Consider the following 22,154-nt stretch of genomic DNA (forward strand, 5'->3'; position numbering starts at 1 on the left):
AAACTGACTTTGGCCAAAAGCATTACATAGGAGTTCTGGTTTTGAGCCTGGGCCCTAAGAAGCTCACATAGTTTTGCTTACTCTCTTATTTCTCTGCTGTAGCCATGAGAACTTTGTGCCTGGACTAGCTCCTTGGTCTCAGGAGACAATGAGAGACACATAAAACAGAACCACCCTGAGCTGGGCCTAGTCATAATCATCCAGCCTCCAGAAAACGAAATGCATGTGAGTGAACCCATCCAAGAAAAGAACAGGCTAGCTGAGGCCAGCCAAGATCAACTAAACCCCAGTAGGCCACACACAGGTAGAGCAGCCCAGCCAAGGGTAGGAGAACTGACTGAGCCCAGTCTAGATCACTCACCTTCTACCTAATCCACACACTCAGGGCAAATGAGGAATTACTGTCATTTTAACCACTGAATTATGAGATTGTTTCTTTCACAGTAATGTTTTGTTAGTACAGCCAGTAATTAGCTCTACAAACTCGCTCAATAATAATGCTTATCACCATTTATTAAGAGCTTACTATATAAGACACAGCGCTAAACACTTTATATCATCACTCCCTTAAATCTTTCTCAAAACTCTCTAAGGTTTTCACAGATGAGAAGAATGAGATAAATGGAGATGAAATAACTTCAGTTCACATACTTGTATGTGGCAGAGGTGAGATGCAAACATAAGTTTATCTGCATCCAAAGCTGTCCTCTTTCTGTTATACTGATATGGTCTCATTCATAATCTACAACTTCCTTGGAAAATAGTCAGCTGTGTGACTGTCACTTCCACTTAATTTGTCTGGGTCCATCTTCTTCAACTGCAAACTGGAAGAACCTAACTAGACAATATCTGTTCTCCCTCTTACCTTCTACAGTTCCATGTTCCTACAGTTATTTGAGGCAAGTTTGATTTAAACACATATGGAATTTGATGGTGATGAGAATTGTGATGAGGACTGTGATGATTCAACATGGCATAGATGAAGCTGGGACATAGTTTTGCCACGAACCAGAACTGAGATGATTACTACAAGTAAGCATGAAATTTAGCTCTGAAAACTTGTAGGTTAGATGGCAGAGTAAATCTGGGTCACACATTTTAGTTCTAATTACCTAACACAACCACCAGCAACAAAATAAAAAGTGTCAGCAAAAAAAAAAAAAAATCCACCATCAGCAAGTAAGCTTAAAAACTAAATATATTATTAGGCTCACAAAGAGTAGAAGTGACTGCCAAAGAGGGCACCAAGTATTTTTGACAGCTCCTGCTCTAAATCCTGGGGCTTAAAAGTATGGTACGGGAACATGGGAAAAGTCAGTAAAATTCTGAGATGTCTCATCAATACTCCTCAATCTGAAATTATTAATAGGCACACCAAGGAAATACATTTCAAATCTGTAGGATTAGAAATATGTAGATATATGTTTATGTATATATACATATGTTTTTTATAAGAGATCCGTTAGGAACAGAGATAATGGTCAAAACTTCAGAATATCCATACATGGAAATGAGATATATAGTTCCTAGACATTACTTTGACAACAAAGGTTCGTCTAGTCAAGGCTATGGTTTTTCCTGTGGTCATGTATGGATGTGAGAGTTGGACTGTGAAGAAGGCTGAGCACCGAAGAATTGATGCCTTTGAACTGTGGTGTTGGAGAAGACTCTTGAGAGACCCTTGGACTGCAAGGAGATCCAACCAGTCCATTCTGAAGGAGATCAGCCCTGGGTGTTCTTTGGAAGGAATGATGCTAAAGCTGAAACTCCAATACTTTGGCCACCTCATGCGAAGAGTTGACTCATTGGAAAAGACTCTGATGCTGGGAGGGATTGGGGCAGGAGGAGAAGGGGACGACAGAGGATGAGATGGCTGGATGGCATCACTGACTCGATGGACGTGAGTCTGGGTGAACTCCGGGAGTTGGTGATGGACAGGGAGGCCTGGCGTGCTGCGATTCATGGGGTCACAAAGAGTCAAACACGACTGAGTGACTGAACTGAACTGATGGGATATGAATGATATAGGGAATTTTAAAATATATTTTAAAATATATCAGAAAACAAAGCAACACTCCAACAAATATGGAACTAAAGCCTCACAGAGATTGCCCCCTCCCTTCCACTAGAATGATCTAACTGCAGAATATTTCTACAAGAAGACAAATAGATTCCCAATAACTTAGGAGTTCAATGGAAAGCCAGGATGATCATGGCAGATTTGAGAAAACTGATCCTCAATATGACATGACTTTTAAAACAAAAGCTAAACACATGTTCAAATATGCACCCAAGGAATGAACATGACATGAAAAAGACAGATGAATTCAGTCTGATAAAAATATGCCAGACAAGAATATGTCTTCAAATATATATATTCAATATGTATTCTACATATTTACATATTTAATATTTTATTGAAAATGCCTAAATAAGATAATTATATTAAAAAGATGGACAATAAAACAATATCAATATGGAACTGATAGATAAATTAGAAATGAAAAGAAACAGATAAGTATTAGATAATTGACATTTGTGACAAAAGAAAGCTATGTGATATCAGGGTGATTGTTTATGAAAGGAGAGAAATTCTTAGAGACTCAGACTAGGTGGCATTAAATCATAGGATAATTTGTAAAACAGAGAACTTCAAAGAAAGGAGGAACTGAATATTCAGAACAAAATAAGACTGCCTGTTCCCAGAAATAACGACTTACACAAGATAGACCTGTTAGGCATCCAGGCATAATGACAAAGTTGCAAATAAGGAGGAAAATCAGACTTACTCCCAAAGTTCTCTGTGTCACCAATTAGTGTCAGAGGACAATGGAGCTAAGTCTATACAATTCTAAAAGAAAATTAAACACAGCCAAATAATACATCAAATGCAAAGCAAAGGCAAATATTCTCAAACATGAGCCTTCCTGAGTAAAACCAACTGATAAAATCTTGTCAACCAAAAGGCATTTAAAGACTTGTAAGCCTCAAACGGTAAAGAATCTAACTGCAATACAGGAGACCTGGGTTCGATCCCTGGGTTGGGAAGATTCCCCTGGAGAAGGGAAAGGCTACCCACTCCAGCATTCCAGTATTCTGGCCTGGAGAATCTGATGGACAGAGGAGTCTGGCAGGCTATAGTACATGGATCGCAAAGAGCTGGACACAACTGACTTTCACATATATATGGTAATAAATAGAACTTTGTCTGAAGCTGAGAAATATCTTTAAGTGTCAAAGCAGTTTCCTTCCCTTTTGCTAAATTAAAAGAAAAGTGAGAATAATAATTTATTTTAAATAGTATGCAAAATAATCCATAAAGGCGGTATTTAAAAGCATGAAGAATATAAAATAATAATAGTCTTTATTCTCATTGCTATATCTGTATGTAGAGATAAACTGAATATTTGTTGTTTAGTCACTAAGTTGTGTCTGACTCTTTTGTGACCCCCTGGACTGTAGCCCCCCAGGCTCCTCTATCCATAGAATTTCCTAAGGCAAGAATTCTGGCGTGGGTTGCCATTTCCTTCTCTAAGGGATCATTCCAACCCAGGGATCAAATCCATATCTCCTGCATTGGCAGGCAGATTCTTTATCACAGAGCCACCAGGGAAGCCCAAATTGAATACTACTTAATGTTAGTTATTAGTAGTATTTCTAGGTGGTGTTTTAAAATGATGTTATCTTTTATTCGTTGGTGTTCCTTTATTCCGAAAACAAGAAATGTAAATTTAGCATGGAGCCAAGACTTGATTGTTGTATTTGAAGAACAGGACAAAAAATTTAGGTCTTAGCTTACTGTAAACGAAGGCAGGTAGAGACAAAGAGAAGGTAGAAAGAGAAAGGAAATCTTCTATCAGCTTGACATGGTAGAAAAAGCATTGCTTCTGAAAATAGAAATCTACCCTTGGAGTTCCTTCTGTGTAACCTCATAGACATTTCAGTTCAGTTCAGTCACTCAGTCATATCTGACTTTTTGTGACCCCATGGACTGCAGCATGCCAGGCTTCTGTGTCCATCACCAACTCCTGGAGCTTGCTCAAACTCATGTCTATCCAGCTGGTGATGCTATCCAACCATCTCATCCTCTGCCATACCCTTCTCCTCCCGCCTTCATTCTTGCCCAGCATCAGGGTCTTTTCCAATGAGTCAGGTCTTCACATTGGGTTGCCAAAGTATTGGAGCTTCAGCTTCAGCATCAGTCCTTCCATTGAATATTAAGGACTGATTTCCTTCAGGACTGACTGGTTTGAACTTCTTGCAGTCAAGGGACTCTCAAGAGTCCACTCCAACACGACAATTCAAAAGCTCAATTCAATTCTTCAGTGCTCAGCTTTATTCACAGTCCAACTCTGATATCCATACATGACGACTGGAAAAACCAGAGCTTTGGCTAGACAGACATTTGTCGGCAAAATATTATCTCTGCTTTTTAATATGCTGTCTAGGCTGGTCATAGCTTTTCTTCCAAGGAGCAAGTGTCTTATTATTTCATGGCTGCAGTCACCATTTGTGGTGATTTTGGAGCCCAAGAAAATAAAGTCTCTCACTGTTTACACTAATTCTCCATCTATTTGCATGAAGTGATGGGACCAGATGTCATGATCTTAGTTTTCTGAATGTTGAGTTTTAAGCCAACTTTTTCACTCTTCTCTTTCACTTTCATCAAGAGGCTCTTGAGTTCCTCTTCACTTTCTGCCATAAGGGTGGTGTCATCTGCATATCTGAGGTTATTGATATTTCTCCTGGAAATCATGACTATAGCTTGTGCTTCATTCAGCCTGGCATTTCACATGATGTACTCAGCACATAAGTTAAATAAGCAGGGTGGCATTATACAACCTTAATGTACTCCTTTCCCAATTTGGAACCAGTCTATAGTTATATGTCTAGTTCTAACTCTTGCTTCTTGACCTGCATACAGATTTTTTAGGAGGCAGGTCAGGTGATCTGGTATTCCCATCTCTTAAAGAATTTTCCACAGTTTGTTGTGATCCACAAGATCAAAGGCTTTGGCATAATCAATAAAGCAGAAGTAGATGTTTTTCTGGAACTCTCTTGCTTTTTCAATGATCCAACAGATGTTGGCAATTTGATCTCTGGTTCCTCTGCCTTTTCTAAATCTAGCTTGAACATTTGGAAGTTCATGGTTCACGTATTGTTGAAGCCTGGCTTGGAGAATTTTGAGCATTAATATGCTAGTGTATGAGATGAGTGCAATCATGCAGTAGTTTGAACATTCTTTGGCATTGCCCTTCTTTGCGACTGGAATGAAAACTGACCTTTTCCAGTCCCGTGGCCACTGCTGAGTTTTCCAGATTTGCTGGCATATCGAGTGCAGCACTTTAACAGCACTTTAACTTCAAATCTTTTAGGATTTATAGTAGCTCAATTGGAATTCCATCACCTCCACTAGCTTTGTTCATAGTGATACTTCATAAAGCCCATTTGACTTTGCATTCCAGGATGTCTGGCTCTAGGTGAGTGATCACACCATCGTGGTTATCTAGGTCATTAAGATCATTTTTGTATAGTTCTTCTGTGTATTCTTGCCACTTCTTCTTAATATCTTCTGCTTCTGTTGCTGCTGCTGCTGCTAAATCACTTCAGTTGTGTCGGACTCTGTGCGACCCCATAGACCGCAGCCCACTAGGTCCCCCCATCCCTGGGATTCTCCAGGCAAGAACACTGGAGTGGGTTGCCATTGCCTTCTCCAATGCATTAAAGTGAAAAGTGAAAGTGAAGTCGCTCAGTCATGTCTGACCCTCAGCGACCCCAGGGACTGCAGCCTTCCAGGCTCCTCCATCCATGGGATTTTCCAGGAAAGAGTACTGGAGTGGGGTGCCATTGCCTTCTCCTGTTAGGTCCATGCAATTTCTGTCCTTTTATTGTGCCCATCTTCGCCTGAAATATTCCCTTGGTATCTCTAATTTTCTTGATGATATCTCTGGTCTTTCACATTCTACTGTTTTCCTCTATTCTTTGCACTGATCCCTGAGGAAGGCTTTCTTGTCTCTCCTTACTATTCTTTGGAACCCTGCATTCAGATGGGTATATCTTTCCTTTTCTCCTTTGTCTTTAGCTTCTTTTCTCAACTATTTGTAAAGCCTCCTCAGACAAACATTTTGCCTTTTTGCATTTCTTTTGCTTGGGGATGGTCTTGATCACTGCCTCCTGTACAATGTCACGAACCTCCATCCATAGTTCTTCAGGCACTCTGTCTATCAGATTTTATCCCTTGAATCTATTTCTCACTTCCACTGTATAATCATAAGGGATTTGATTTAGATCATACCTGAATAGTCTAGTGGTTTTTCTTACTTTCTTCAATTTAAGTCTTAATCTGGCAATAAGGAGTTCATGATCTGAGCCACAGTCAGCTCCCAGTCTTGTTTTTGCTGACTATATAGAGCTTTTCCATCTTTGGCTGCAAAGACTATAATTGATCTGATTTTGTTATTGACCATCTGGTGATGTTCATGTGTAGTCTTTTCTTATGTTGTTGGAAGAGGGTGTTTGCTATGACCAGTGCATTCTCTTGCCAAAACTCTATTAGCCTTTGCCCTGCTTCATTCTGTACTCCAAGGCCAAATTTGCCTGTTACTCCAGGTATTTCTTGACTTCTGACTTTTGCATTCCAGTCTTCTATGATGAAAAGGATATCTCTTTTGGGTGTTAGTTCCAGAAGGTCTTGTAGGTCTTCTTCATAGGTCTTCTTCAATTTCAGCTTCTTCAGCGTTAGTGGTTTGGGCATAGACATTAGGCCTCTTGCTTTATTTCTTAAAATTATTTGCCTCATCTACAAAACTTGGGAAACAGTGCTATGATCAGAGTGTGGCTGCAATAATGGAATGAAATAGTGTATTTGATAAGATCAAAGCTGTCACAGGACTAGTCCACATCTGCATCCCTCCCACCAGACGTGTCAGGTTTTCCAAGCCAAATCTTAGATTTAATAATAGTTAGTTGGGAATTAAGTGAGGAGAAAATAAATAACAACTGGCTGTAGAGTTTGACTATTGTGGTGAAATTGATAGTATACCTCCCACTTCTTCAGAAAAATATGTCCAAACTTTTTTGCAGGTGAATCATCCCTGGTTCCCATTTTATGTAGTTCAGGTAGGGTTGAAATCCTTACTTGGGAAGTAAGCTTATCTGCTTACCTACAGTGATTCAGAGATAAACACATGACATGAGTCAGATGGTTGAGAAATCCCAGCTCTCTGAACAGCTTAAGGAAAATGGTCTCTGTCTTTTGGATCCAAACTGGGGGGCTGAAGCCTAGAACCACCACTCCATCTCACCATTCTAAGGTGAGAGGCCACCTGGGAATGGAACCAGCACAGAGAGGGTCAGGAGGATAGCATTCAACCTGTTTAATTCATCTGGGTCCCGGTATGTCAGCTACGAAAGCGAACATTGCTCAGTCGAGTCTGACTCTTTGCAATCCCGTGGACTATTCAGTCCATGGAATTCTCCAGGTCGGAATACTGGAGTGGGTAGCCATTCCCTTCTCCAGGGGCTCTTCCCAACCCAGGGATCGAACTCAGGTTTCCTGCATTGTGGGCAGATTCTTTAACCAGCTGAGCCACCAGGGAATAGGAGCTAATTAATTCCCCTTCATTTGAAGGAGAAGGAGTTGGTTTGGGCCATCTGTAATGGAAAGTATCCTACTTAATACAGATGGGATGATTTTTCCTTTCTTTAATTTTTTTGTTTAGGACGGGTTTTGGAACACCTGTGGTGAGAGTCTTAAAGGTGAGAGAAAAAAATACATATTGTGAAATATTCTGGAAACTATCGAGTTCCAGCATGAGGCTTCCCCATGGTGTTCAAGAAATATAAGCAGATAACTTACATTATTTTAAAATTGGCTTTGATGTCATGGATTTCATGTTTGTCAGATCTCACCACTTTAAGACTAAGACCCATGGTTTGTGACTTTATTGATAAAACACCAAACAGATTGTTTGAGGCCTTGGCTTATAGCATTCTCTCAGCGGGGCAAACTGCACTTTCATCTCTGCTGCACCAGCTCCCTTTGCTTGATGAGCTCCTCTAAGGCTCAGATCTAGCCTTTTACTGCATTTGGCCACTCATTATTGCCAATGCCTAACCTCTATTCTGCCTGGTGGGCGCCTCTGTGTTTCCATGACAACTACTTCTTACAGCTCTCATTACACATTCCACGGGATGATACAATTCTCTCTCACTAGACTGTAAGCTCCCTGAAGACAAGGATGCCTCACACATCTGTGTGTTTTTAGTACATATCACAGATCTGGCACGTGGTAGATCTGCTGAATATTTTTTGTTTACACTATCCCCCAATCCTCTCTCTGTATGTCTTAACTCTGCATCATGGAAGTCAGCCTGCATCGATAGCATCAGTGGGATTCCTATGGTTTGCACTCAGGTTTCTCAGGAGACAGAAAAGGCATGAGCAGGAGATAAAGTGTTGAGCGAGGGAGGTCAGAGGCACAAGTGGCCAAGGTCAAAGCAGTCAAAGAAAATGCAGGTAGTGCTTGGATTTAGACACAGAGGGAAGTGAAGGTGAAAGTTTACATATATAGTGGAATTTGCCACAGAAGGAGTCATGAACATGTATGGATTCAAGGATTCAGTCTTTCATGTGTGACTTTATGATATGTATTTGTATATATGAATGTGTTCAAGTAAGTTTAACTTACTTATTTAACTTACTTTCACATCTTCCATCACCACTACCACCAAACTACATACTTCTATACACATAGGTACATACATACCGTACACCATATAAATCCCACACACTACACCGCCCCCCCCACAATTCTACTTCAGAATAATTGGCACAAGTATCTTAGAGTGGCTGTAGAGATGCCATCTGTGGTTTCCAGGGACTGCTTCTCTAGGAATTCCAGTTTTTATGTTTCTTTCAGTTAAAATAATAAAAAAAAGTGCATCTTTTCTGTTTACCCAGTGCCTCCATCATGATGCTCTGTTTTGCTTTCTGAAACTGAATCAATCTATTTTGCCTCAGGGAACAGCCGTCTGTGTTAATTTCTGGTTCCACCATTGTCAGAGAGCCTGTGTGCGATGCAACTGACAAGGTTATGGTATCTCATGTCATTTTATTACTGAAGGTTTCTTTGTCGCTCAAGTCACCCTCACTCTTTTGCAGACCCTCAGAGTCACTTTCTTCCCAAATCTGGATTCAAATGTCACTCCTAATTGAACTATTTTAAAAATAAACTAAATTTTTAGCTTGCTTTTAGCAAAATCACTCTTAATAGTTAGTATTATCTCATATAATTACAAAAATCACTTTGGCTCAGAGTGACTCACAACATTAGCCTTCAGTCCAATAAACCTTGGCAGTTATATTTGGTGAAAGGTCTGGCTGTTTTTAGAAAGAAAATAACTTTGATGGATGTATCTGTTGGATCAGAGCTATATTGAGAGATCAGGAAGGCTTAAGGCTTCCTGGGGTAATAAAATTAAAGGTTTAAAGCAACTCTAGCTAGAACTTGCGATTTGGAGATAGTATCAAACAAACAACAACAACGAAAAACAACCTTTAACTTTATAGTTTGGGAAGTCAGTCTATGTAAACCCATCTCTGCCACCTACAGGCCATGTGTTCTTAGGCCAACTAAAGTTTCTATGTCTCAATATCCCTATCTGTAAAGTGGGTATATAAAAATATAACAGCCTATCCTGATAACTGTTTCAATTGTATTCATTCTGATTGATTTGTAACTTATCACTTCTCAAATACTTTTTTATCCACTTGTTAAATGATTTGGTATTAGCCATAAAATAACCACATCCTATGGGTTTTGTTTGAAGATTAAATAGGCAGCCAATACTAAGCTCTTGGTACTGCGTAAAGTATGCAGAAAGCATTTGGAAATACTGGATCCTGTTATAATGATTCTTTTTCATTTTTATCATTACTTCTCAAGGGTTAGAAAGCTTTCATCTGGGTCACAGATGTCATCTTATAAAATCTTATAAAATCCTGGAAACAGCAGCAGCGCCGCCGCTCCGCCGAGGCGCCCCCCTGGGAATTAAAAAAATAAATAAATAAAATAAAATCCTGGGCTAACTATTAAAATCATTGTTATTATGGCATTTTACAGTTGAAAAAACCATGATTGGGTGAATGAATTGCCAATGTTACAGAGCTAATAAGTGACAAAGATGGGATTGAAGCCCTGGTCAGGTTCTTATACCTTTTCTCTATACTATATTATTTTGGACCAGAGACAGCATTTATAAAACCCAGGGGAAAACATTTGGGGTCAAACATCCACAATAGTAATAGTAATCATGGGTGCCAGAAAATGAGACTGAAAAAGTCTTGGGCATAAATCACATCACATCAACATCTACAATGGACTTTGATAGTTCTTTGTTTTAATTAAAGAGTAGAATCTTAAATTCTATAGGTTCAGGGCTAGTCCTGGGAGCAGAGGCTGCAGAAGACAGAACAAGTATTGTCAACTTCATAGACATGAGTGAAACCCAAGGAAGAGTAAAGCAATGAAAACTTGCAGCTTTCTCTTTTTTAAGATATGCAGTGGATGCTGCAATATGTCACCACCTCCTTCCCTTCAGGACCAAAATAAATTAACCCCCAGATGCCAGGAATGTTGACTGCTGACAACTCTCCTTTCACCCCTCTCTGAGCACTGCCACCAGCTGAAGAGAGCCCACTTATCCAAGCTCAGTGGACATTCAACAACAGGTCAATGCAAAGGTGTAAAGGACTACCCTCCTTGCTTCAGGATGGGACAATTCTGTAGGGCCACCCAGCTCCAGAACCCCTCAACTGCCTCCTTATGAAATCAGCTAAAGGTCTAACTACTTCTCTTTCAACTTGTCTGTTTGCCTTCACTTGGCCACAGGTATTCACCCTAACAGCACCACCCAGTGAATTTCCTGCACACAAATCAATGCTTCAGAGTCGATTTCCCAGGAAACCTGAATTGCATTATAGGTAAAGCAGGCTTTGTTGTGGTGGCCAACTCCAGGCACTCCCCATATTTCTAAGGAAGTTCTAATGATCTGTCAAATACTTACTGTAGCATTAAGTGAATACATCAGAACATAGTAAATATCAGGAGCATTTTTATAAGCATCGGAATGGAAATATTTATTGATTTCCAAGGAGTGATTTAGCTGTTGTCAGAGGCTAAGTCAGTGATCCTGACAGAGATCCAGGTTGTGTGACCACGTCCATTAACATTACTTTAATCTCTGAGGTCTTGAATGTGCAGGACAGCGTGGACAAATCTTAATTACTACTAAACAAATGGCACAGTGTTATCCTTTTGCTCAGTGTTTCAGAAGCTTCTTCCTCTCAATTTGTTTTTGTCTCTACAGGCCCCCTGAGGGTTTCCTTTGAAGTTGAGTTTCTGTGGCCACAGGGTTCCCCTCCAGGTGCTATGGCAGCAAGAGAATATTTCTGAACCTCTTCTGAGTAGGGAATCGTATGGTACATTGTTGAATTTCTTAGGGGTGTGGTATGTGAAGGGCAGAGCAGGACCATCTCAGGATTCCGTAACTTGGACGATATGTCATCATTAAGTCTACTGCTACTGCTAAGTCACTTCAGTTGTGTCCGACTCTGTGCGACCCCATGGACTGCAGCCTACCAGGCTCCTCCATCCATGGGATTTTTCCAGGCAAGAGTACTGGAGTGGGGTGCCATCTCTGATCAAATTCCCTCACCTCCAGTCATTACCAACACCTTTCTTCAAATGTGGCTTCCTTTCTTCTACATCTTCTCCGATTTTCTGCCCTGAAAATCCTGCAGGCTCTTTGAGGCTTGAAGAAATGTGACCTGTAGTGCCATCCAGTCACAACTGGTTACTTCTATAAAGAATTCCTGTATGTTTAAACTTTATCCATTTTCATAATCTTAGATATAAGAATTTAACCTCTGAAATTCTATCCTAAGGAAATAATTCAAAATACACATATACATTTTCAGTACAAAGATATATAAAAGTCCTAGGCATGACCATCAAAAACAACTCTCTCTTTGCTTTCCTTTTATGTTCTGTCTCCTTTCAGTAGGATTTAAGCTCCATCAGGGCAAGGATCATGTCGAGTCTCTTCAATTTCATATCTTCGGTTTCTAAAACAGTGCTTAGCATGTGGAAAATGTTCAATCATTATTTAATGAATGAATAAATGAATTCTCAAATGTGAAGAATGTATCTAAAAAGCAATTGTGTAGAGATATAATGAGGGTCTGATAAAAGGAGAGCACTAACGTGTTTCTGGTTGGAAAGTGGTCACCGTAAAGATGTCCAATTTCCTAATAATCGATGAATTTACAGCATTTCCACTCAAAAATTGACATCTTGTTTTGAAACTTGAAAAGTTCTTGTAAAATTCAGCTGAAAGAAAAGAAGAAAATAGCCTTTTTCTTTTCAAGAAGAGAAGTAGGAGAGGTTTTATCTTGTCAAATGTTCACACACACACACACACACACACAGAGTAAACACCATGGTATACGGGAAGAATATTTTGCCTGCTGACAGAGCAACTTCAATTCTGCAAGGTATAAACACATGCAATGTCTTCTGCTCATAGTTACTGTTAACTGTTCTGTTGAATCTTCCTTCCCCACTGGTTAGCAGCCACTTTAAGCATTATGATTATTAAAACAATCTATATTCTGTCCAGGTTGTTCTTAAGCTTTAATCACAAAAGTCCACCATCCACCTTCCCTTTAGAATAGATTTAACTTGTGGCTCAAGGGTCCCTAAGAGACAGGGAAGTGAGTAAAATTTTCTCTCATATGCCATTCACCTCCCAGTACACTACTGAAGTCCATACTGGGAGATCTTATTTGCTCATATTTTCTGTGAAAACCAGCTGCTACTGAAGATGTTAGTAAGCTCCCAGTGAATCTATTGTACATCCAAGCTTAACAGCTATGTTCTAGGTGACTCAAAACAGCAATTTGTTATGTGAGTTAAAAAGTAGGGCCTTTTAGCACCTTTCTGAAGGTGTGGGATGCAATATTAACTCCATTTTTTAAAGTCTGAGTGTGAAGGGGATAAAAGGAATGACATTAAAGTATAAGCATTTGCCATCTTCTCTCTCCCTCTTCAGAGACATATTAACAAATAATGTATTATTTGTTAGGTCAATTCTGGCTTCTCCTTTACTTATGTACGAATCAGGACGAAAGACAAAGGATAACACAAAAGAAAAGAAAAAAAAAAAAGAAAGAGATAAAAGACTTGAGCCAGACAGGCAAGCCTGAGGAGCATGGAAGTTTTTGAGGTGTGTGTCATGGGGGAAACAAGAGATCTATGACAATTATGGAGTGAAAGAGAAACTGAAAGGAAGTGGTGTGGGAGAAGGGGATTTTTAAAGATTTGTTAGCTTCAAAGAATTTATCCCTTCAAAGTATTTACCCCTTTAAAACTTCTGCTTCTACTGCCTTTTTTGAGACATACTTCACTAAATATGGCTTTTGAATTATTCTTAGTTGCTGGACTAATTTTTTTTTTTTAATGTGACTCTGTGTAGCACTAGCCACGAAGTAGTTGGGTTACATAGGCTGCCTGAATTCTTTCATCTATCAAAGCATGCCATCTGTGCTATCTGGTTAAGAAGAATCATTCCAAACCCTCTGATGATGACCTGATGTTGATATGAGTTCAGAATGGATGTTCTGGTGGTTCCCCCAAATTTCCCTAAGACAAATATTTCATTGAAATTATTTTCATTATAAACAGCCCTAAATTTATCCTCAGAAATCCTAGGTTCACGTCTCAGCTTTACTTCACTAACTGTGCAACCAAACTGCGACCCTTTAGAAGCCAGGAAAGATGCATTATCATCTTCCTACATTGCTGGAGTTTAACTGTCTTCCAGGGCACATAGGAAACATTTGGTATAAAGTGGATAAGTGTGTAAGGTTTCAGCCATTTCCAAGAAATCTTTTAGTTGTTTTCATAAAGTCTGGGATTAAAGAGACCTTCCAGTATCATTATGAATCAGTTCTTGAAGAACTGAATTACCTGTAACTTTGGCAGCCATGACTCTTGCTTAAAGTGGTATCTCAGGTGAAGAACTGCATGCCTCACACATGTAGAATGCTGCCTTAAATAAGGATAAATGCTTTGAGTTTGCTTAAATGCATGACAAAATGACAGAGGGAACAGAAAGAAAGATACGGAAAGAAAGGAAATAGAATTTCAGGCAATTCTTTAGGGAAAAACCTGTGACAATAACAATTTGATTGAAATAACCAATCAACAGATTCTATATTCTAAGATTTCAACAGTTTTAAACCATGATATTTTTGCCCTTTGTTTTATGTCTCTGGATATGTTCCAGTGTCTCCTAGTTTACAGTCTATGGAAACTTGAATAGAATTTGTATCCTACTGCTGTGTGAAAATTATATAAATCTTGATTATGCTGAATTGGTTCACAGTGATTTTCATGTCTACTATATCCTTCTACTTCTCTGTATTTTCATTCTACTAATATTTGAGAGTTTGATATTGAAACTCCAATTAAAAAGTCTTAATTTATCTACTTAAAAATAATTGTAATATATAGTGGAACTATATGTGATCTTGTTCTGTATTTTCCAAGTCTCCTGTAAATGTGTTACTATACTTTCATGCCTTAAAAAATAAAATTAAAAAAATAAATAACCAATCAATATGTCTAAGAAGCCTGAAAATATTATTTTTCTATGTTGAAATATCTATAGATATTGGGTAAGCTGCTTAAATATAGGTAATACACACTTCCCCATACTTACACATCTCTCCTTTTATCACCATGGTTAGTCTTATTTAAATTTATCAGCATTGATGGACACTTAGTAATGCACTTATATTGAAGAGGCTAGGTGTGTTTGCAAGATATGACTGCTAAACTATTTTTTTTCCAGCTGATCAAAGTGTTACCTTCTTTCCCCTTCTACCTTTTTCTTATAAAGGGAAACACATGAAGTATCTTCTGAAGGCTTCCTCTTCATCCCAGAGGAGATTCACAGTACTGTTCTTTCATCATTAATTTCTGGATATTCTGAAATGTTTTCTCCCCTAGAGTCTTAAGTCACAAGTTTCTGATGTTTTGTCTAATCTCTCTCTCTTAGTATTCTGGTTCTCTGGAGACAAGTGACATGAAATATTTCTGGACGGAGGAAAACGCATTCATTCCTCAGTCTCCACTGACCCTGTTTTTCAAAGAGTCGATATTTGTAAGGATGTCAGGTGAGTTATCCCAAACAAGGATTTTTCTTCTCCAGGTATTGTAATTATTGATGCTTTGGACTTTTCCTTCTCTGTCCATCATCTTAAGGTTATCCTTGAAAAAGTGCTGCCTGAGTCTAGAGCTCATAAGTCAACATCAATGATAATAGAAAGCACTTATTAAACACCATTGAACACTTACTCTTCTAAAAGCTTTTTATGGTAAAAACTTTTACAGTCCTCAGTGGCATACCTTAGACACGTACTGATTTCAAAATGCCAGTATCAAAGTCTAAATATGGAAGTTAGGTCTCAATTTGGGAATGGCCCTATGCCATGAGTGTGGCCTTTCTTCCTGATTTAAATTACTAGTCTAACTCTAGCATATTGGAAAAGACATGATACAAGAAGAAAAAACAGTTTGTGAACTTAGAACAGAATGAGGCAAGATTTAGCAATAAGAGTCCAGAAATTTTTGTTGTATACTGGGAAGCAGCTAGAAGCTTGGAACACTGAGAAAAGAAAATCAGACTTCCCTGATAACTGGAAACACACAAAGAGAAGAAGGATCAATCATAAGAATGACAGAAGCTGAAGTTCAGGCCATCGCTTTGGTGCTAATGTCACAGTCAGAAAACACCTGAGTAGATTGTGCCATATCCTTCACAGAAACTCTGCCGGTCGCTAGATGCAGACAAAGTATATTGCCAAATCTGATCCAATTGCCCAGTAGTGAGGACTTGACATTCAGACTTCCAAGACTATTTATATTTTCTATCATGCAGTTTGGGGACAGACTATGAAGGTCCTTGGATGCTACACTGAAAACATTTTTTTGATATTATAGGCAACAGGGAGCCACTGACATTTTTTGAGCAATGGAAGTGAAAGTGAAAGTGGCTCAGTCGTGTCTGACTCTTTGCAGCCCCATGGACAATACAGCCCATGGAATTCTCCAGGCCAGAATACTGGAGTGGGTAGCCTTTCCCTTCTCTAGGGATCTTCCCAACCGAGGGATCAAACCCAGGTCTCCCCCATTGCAGGCAGATTCTTTACCAGCTGAGCCATAAGGGAAGCCCAAGAATACTGGAGTGGGTAACTTATCCCTTTTCCAGCAGATCTTTCCAACCTTGGAACTGAGCCTGGTTCTCCTGCATTGCAGGTGGATTCTTTACCAACAGAGCTATCAAGGAAGCCTTTTTGAGCAATAGACTGACATATTATCGCCTATGGGTAATCACTTTTCAACTAATAAATGTGGTTTGTTTTTGTCTGGTGAGAAGGATACTGTGGTGAACCAAAAAAAAGAATACAATTAACAAAAGCAACAAAACAAAAGCCAAAGCAAGAGAAAGAGGAAGCATGAGTCATGTAAGTCATAACCAATCAGAATTCCAAGTAATTTTTTCCGTACTCAAGTTCTCCATACATGGTCAATAATGTTAAGTGGGATATTATTTTGTAGTTAAGTTTCCTTATTCTCTAGTTTTGCTCCCCTAAGCAATTTCACCATCCAATTTACAATAGTAGCATCCAAGAATGTATACATAATAATTTTTTCTTATGACAGGAGAATGGCGTACAAAGGTCTTGTTTCATACAGCTAAGTGATTTACAGTAAGACCTAATAGACAATTCTGAACACATAATTCAGATCTCCTGAGGTTTCTGCTTTTTTAAAGCTAACAGTTACTGGTGGAAAGGAACATTAGATTTGATTGAAAAATAACACACACAGTATAAAAAAGTCATAGTCAATTGACTCTGCTAGGTACCAAAATTTACATTTGTTTCTTTCTGCAATGCTAATAATTCAGCATTCCATTAATGCTACATTTCTTTAAAAAAAAATTATTATCTTTTTTTATCCTGGATTTATCTTTCCTGCCTTTGCTGAAAACTCCCTTTCAGTCTGCTGATTTCTGACAACCTGTTGGAAGGTAATGATAACACAGATTCTCCTCTGAATCACATTACAGCACTGCTTCCTGACAACCCTGTCTCAGGCTGAACAAATTATTTGCACCCTGCCTGATTGGTTTCCGTGTTTGTAATTCAATGACAATTTGTTCCTTCCCAAGGCTAAATGAAAATGTGGTCATCAGATGCAATCTTTCCTGATTGCGCATCATAAATAATATGTTTCTGGAGTGCAATGCATAAATATTTTACTAACCACAATATAGGTTTTAGGAAATTCAAAATGAAAGTGGTAGAGAAATATTTCCTATAGATTTGTTTTTACAGTATTTAGAGGTCATTTTATGGCTTGGTACATTCATTAGGCTCTTTAAGAAAGTGTTTTTCATCCAAAGAAACATAGTAATCTAAAAACGTGTGCTCAATTCCTTGACATGTCAGATTTAAATTTTCTTCCTGTTTGAGCTGGGATGTAATATATCATCAAATATTCTCAGGCCTGATTTTAATTCATTTACTGCCTTTTTTTGTTTGTTTGATTTTGCCTTTTTTTTTTTTTCTTCCCTACACAGCATCCTTACCTCCTGGGCAAATGAAGAGACACTGTAGAATAATGAAGTTTATCCTGAAGATAAATTCTCCTCACTCCTGCTGGGTGCATCACCAGAAACTATAAAAGAGAGAAAAAAAATAGGTAGAGACTTGGGGGAGAGGTGTTGGCAATGAAGAGCAATACTATAAAACATAATTCTTCTCTTCTCCAAGTTAAAAGAATTTTTGCTTAAAAATATATTCCCTCTGGCCTGAAAATCTATTTCCCATGTCCTGTAGTTTCTGTTCTGTAGGGGTCCTGAAAATAATTGGATATTTAAAGAACCTCAAAAAATTGCCGATCACAGAGCCAGCCGCCTCTTGGTACTCTCCCTCTGAGACTTTTATTAATTTTTAATCTGCTTGCTGCTGTTTCGGGTCTTTAGGACTCCTGTAAGTAAAGGAAAATGCCATGTGGGCGGCAGAGGAGGAGACAGTAAACAAACTCAGAGGGAGAGGGGCTCTCCAGAACTCAGACAAAGGCAGGTGCGGCTTCAACAAACATGGAGTTAAAGCAGTTTCAGAGGAGAAAAGTACTCCCTTCCGCTGGATCAAATGTGGGAATTAGAACCCCGTTTCCCTCTAGCTGCTTGACTGGTACAGATTATATGCACTCTTTGACCTTTATTTCCATAGATGAATGCTATTTCTGGTCTTTTGCTCTAAGAAGGGCAGAATGAATTGATTCTCCAGGAATTTTTCTTCTGCTTTTTCTAATAGATGCCTAAAACCTCCCCTTGTCCCCATTCTTTCTCTATTTCTCTTTCTCGCTCTGGTTCTCTTTACTTTGTCTTTCTCCTTCCCCATCCCCTCTGATCCATCCTCCCTCTAGTACTTTCAGGCTGATTTCTCACATGATTTTCTATTTGGATCATCTGTAAGTCTACTCTGAATTTGGATCATCTGTAAGTCCAGTCTGAATATAAATTCCAGAAAGAATTTGTTACAATTTATATCATGATAAAAATAACCTCATAGATAGTGGTTCTGATAGAGTCATAACTAAATATTTCTTCCTACCACCCGTTCTCTATAGTTGTGAGTCTGTTTCTGTTTTGTTAAATTCATTTATATATTTTTTAGATTCTACATATAAGTGATAACATACAGTATCTTTTTCTGACTTATTTCACTAAGCACAGTCTAGCCATTTGTTATTTACAGACTTTTTGATGATAGCCATTTGCACAGGTGTGAAGTGATATCTCACTGTGGGCTTGATTTGCATTTCTCTGATGGTTAGTGATGTTGAGCATCTTTTCATGCGCCTCTTCACCATCTGTATATCTTCCTTGGAAAAATATCTGCTCATCTGGGTTTTCTTTCTTTCTTTCTTTTTTTTTTTTTTGATATTGAGTTGTATGAACTGTTTGTGTATTTTGGATATTAACTTCTTATCAGTCATATCATTTGCTAATATTTTCTCCCATTCAGTCTTCTTGTTTTGTCCATGGTTTTCTTTACTGTGCAAGAGTTTTAAGTATAGTTAAGTATTTTGTTTCTTTTGCTTTAGGAGACAGATCCAAAAAAACATTGCTAGGATTTATGTCAAAGAGTGTTTTGCCTGTGTTCTCTTCTAGGATTTTTATGGCATCAGGTCTTACATTTAGGTCTTTAATAATCTTGAGTTTATTTCTGTACAATGAAAATGTTATATTTCATTCTTTTATATGTACCTACCTGTCTAGTTTTCCCAGCACCACTGATTGAAGAGACTTTTTTTTCTCCTTTGTATCTTTTTTCCTCCTTTGTTATAAATTAACTAACCTAAGTGTGTGGGTTTATTTCTAGGGTCTCAATTATATTCCACTGATTTATATATCTGGTTTTGTGCCAGTATCAGGCTGTTTTGATTACTATAGGTTTGTAGTATAGACTGAAGTCAGGGAGAATGATGCTTCCAGGTTTGTTCTTTTTTTTCTCAAAAATGCTCTGGCTATTTTGGGTCTTTCATGGTTTCATATGAATTTTAGCATAATTTGTTCTAAATCTGTGAAAAATGCCATGGGTAATTTGATAGAGATTGAAATAAATCTGTAGATAGCTTTGAATAATGTGGTCACTTTAGCAATATTAAGTCTTCCAATCTATAAACACAAAATATCTTTCCATTTCTTTGTACCATCTTCAATTTCATTCATCATTGTTTTATACTTTTCAAAATTTAGTTCTTTCATCTCCTTGATTAAGTTTACTCCTAGGTATTTTTTGTTTCTGATATGATTTTTCATGCAGTTTATTGCTTTATCTGATAGTTCATTACCAGTGTACAGAAAAGCAAGAGATTTCTGTATATTTATGTTTTACCCAGCAACTTTACTAAATTCATTTATTAATTCTAATAGTTTCTGGGGGAGACTTTTAGGGTTTTGTATATAAAGTATCATGCCATCTGCAAATAGTGAACAGTTTACTTCTTCCCTTCCAATTTGAATGCCTTTTATATTTCTTTTTTAACTGATTGCATGACTCGGACTTCCAAAACTCTGTTAAATAGAAGTGGTGAGAGTGGTCATCCTTGTCTTATTCTTAAAGTTAGAGGAGAGGTTTTACCTTTTCACCACTGAATGTGGTGTTAGCTGTGAATTTGCCATAAATGACTTTCATTATGTTGAGATATGTTTTCTCTATACCAACTTTGTTGGGGAGTTTTTATCATGAATGGATTTTGAATTTTGTGAAATGCTTTTTCTGCATCTATTGAGATAATCATGTGATTTTTATCCTTCCTTTTGTTAATGCAGTATAATACATTGGTTGATTTGAGGATATTGAACCATCTTTGTGTCCCTGGAATAAGTCCCACTCCACCATCTTGAGCTCCTCCCTCTTATAGCACATAAAAGTGCATACACATTTTTAATAATCCTATAAAATTATGCATTTGCATTATTAAAATATCCTTTTACCATGAACAACACTTAAACTGTTTTGGAAGAACATTTTTTCCCTTAGACAAAATTATAGCAATAATTAACCCCAAAGTCTGTATGACTTATAATAACAAAGGCTAATTTCTTTATAGGAAACGTGTCTACTGCAAGTTGTTTGAAGTTCTGTTCCATATTGTGACCATTTTCAGACCTGAATTCAAGGAACAGCCTGTATTTGAGACAGTACAAATCTTACAACAGAGGAAAGAAGAGAAATGTTACAACTACTCTTGGCTCTTAAATTTTTGCTAAGTCTCATATCACATCCATTCACATTTCATTGGCTGAAGTCAAACACATGGACAAACCTGATGTCAGTGAAATAGAAAGTAAAATTCTCCCAGAGAGAAGATATCATAAGAAAGGTTTATAATTATTTTTAACAGAATAATATTTATCACAGATCCTAAATAGCTCTTTAAATTACCTCTTATAGAATGGTACATTAATATGAAAATTAACACATTAACTTAATGTACAATAAATTTTTCATGGAAATGTTAAGGTAGCCCACTCATTTTGCTTGGCTTGGCTGTGCCCTTATCCCTCTACAACCTCATGCCTCTTAATTCCAGTCAAGAATACTTTGAGCTACTTTGACTTTGTAGTGTCACATCACATATTTCTGGGAAAAGTGGAAGCATTTACTATATCATTGTTTTGCCCATGCTCACTTCTCCTTTTCTTCTATTATTTAATATTTGCTTAGAAATATGTACAGGAAATTTATAAACATATGTAATTGAGTAACTAACCAATTCTCTCTAAACAGATTTAAACCTAAGTGAGAATAGAGACGTTGATTGTCTGGAATCCAATAAGATAATTATCATAAAAGCCATCATTAACTGAATCTTCAGTGTGTACCAATCATGATTCTAAATGACTTACTTGCATTTTCTCATTTAATGCTTGTGGGAATACTATTAAGTACATACCATTGTTGTAATATGAATAGTAATGAGGAAATAGGTATATAGAGATGTTAAATAACTTATATAAGAAGTCTCAAGTATTGAGTTTTATTTTAAATCTAGGCCTGTCTGATTCTAGAACCTAAGTCTATAACACTACAATTCATGAAGATGACTTTCAAAAAATCTCAAATTTCTTAATTGACAATCCCTAGGATATTTACATTGGAAAGGCTGTAATTTTGATATCAAAGGCAAATAGTACATTTTCTCTGAAATCATCTGTATTTGGGCAAGGCAGTCTATAGATCTCAGATTAATTTTGGAGAAATTTCAGTGTGGATGACTAGATAATCTAAATTATAGTATATTTCAAAGCAATATAGAGGTAATGACCTTAAAGTTCAGATAGAAACAAATTTCCTACCTGAAAATTAAGATTAGGATTTTCTAGCTGATACAAAGTCACTCTACAAATATTATATTTGTTGCAAAATAACACAAAAATTATATTGTGTTGCATCACAATATAATTATAACTTTATTCCATTTAAAAAGGAAATATCTGGACTAGAC

Source organism: Bos mutus, chromosome 14 (genome assembly GCF_027580195.1).
Source record: "Bos mutus isolate GX-2022 chromosome 14, NWIPB_WYAK_1.1, whole genome shotgun sequence".
Taxonomy (NCBI): Eukaryota; Metazoa; Chordata; class Mammalia; order Artiodactyla; family Bovidae; genus Bos; species Bos mutus.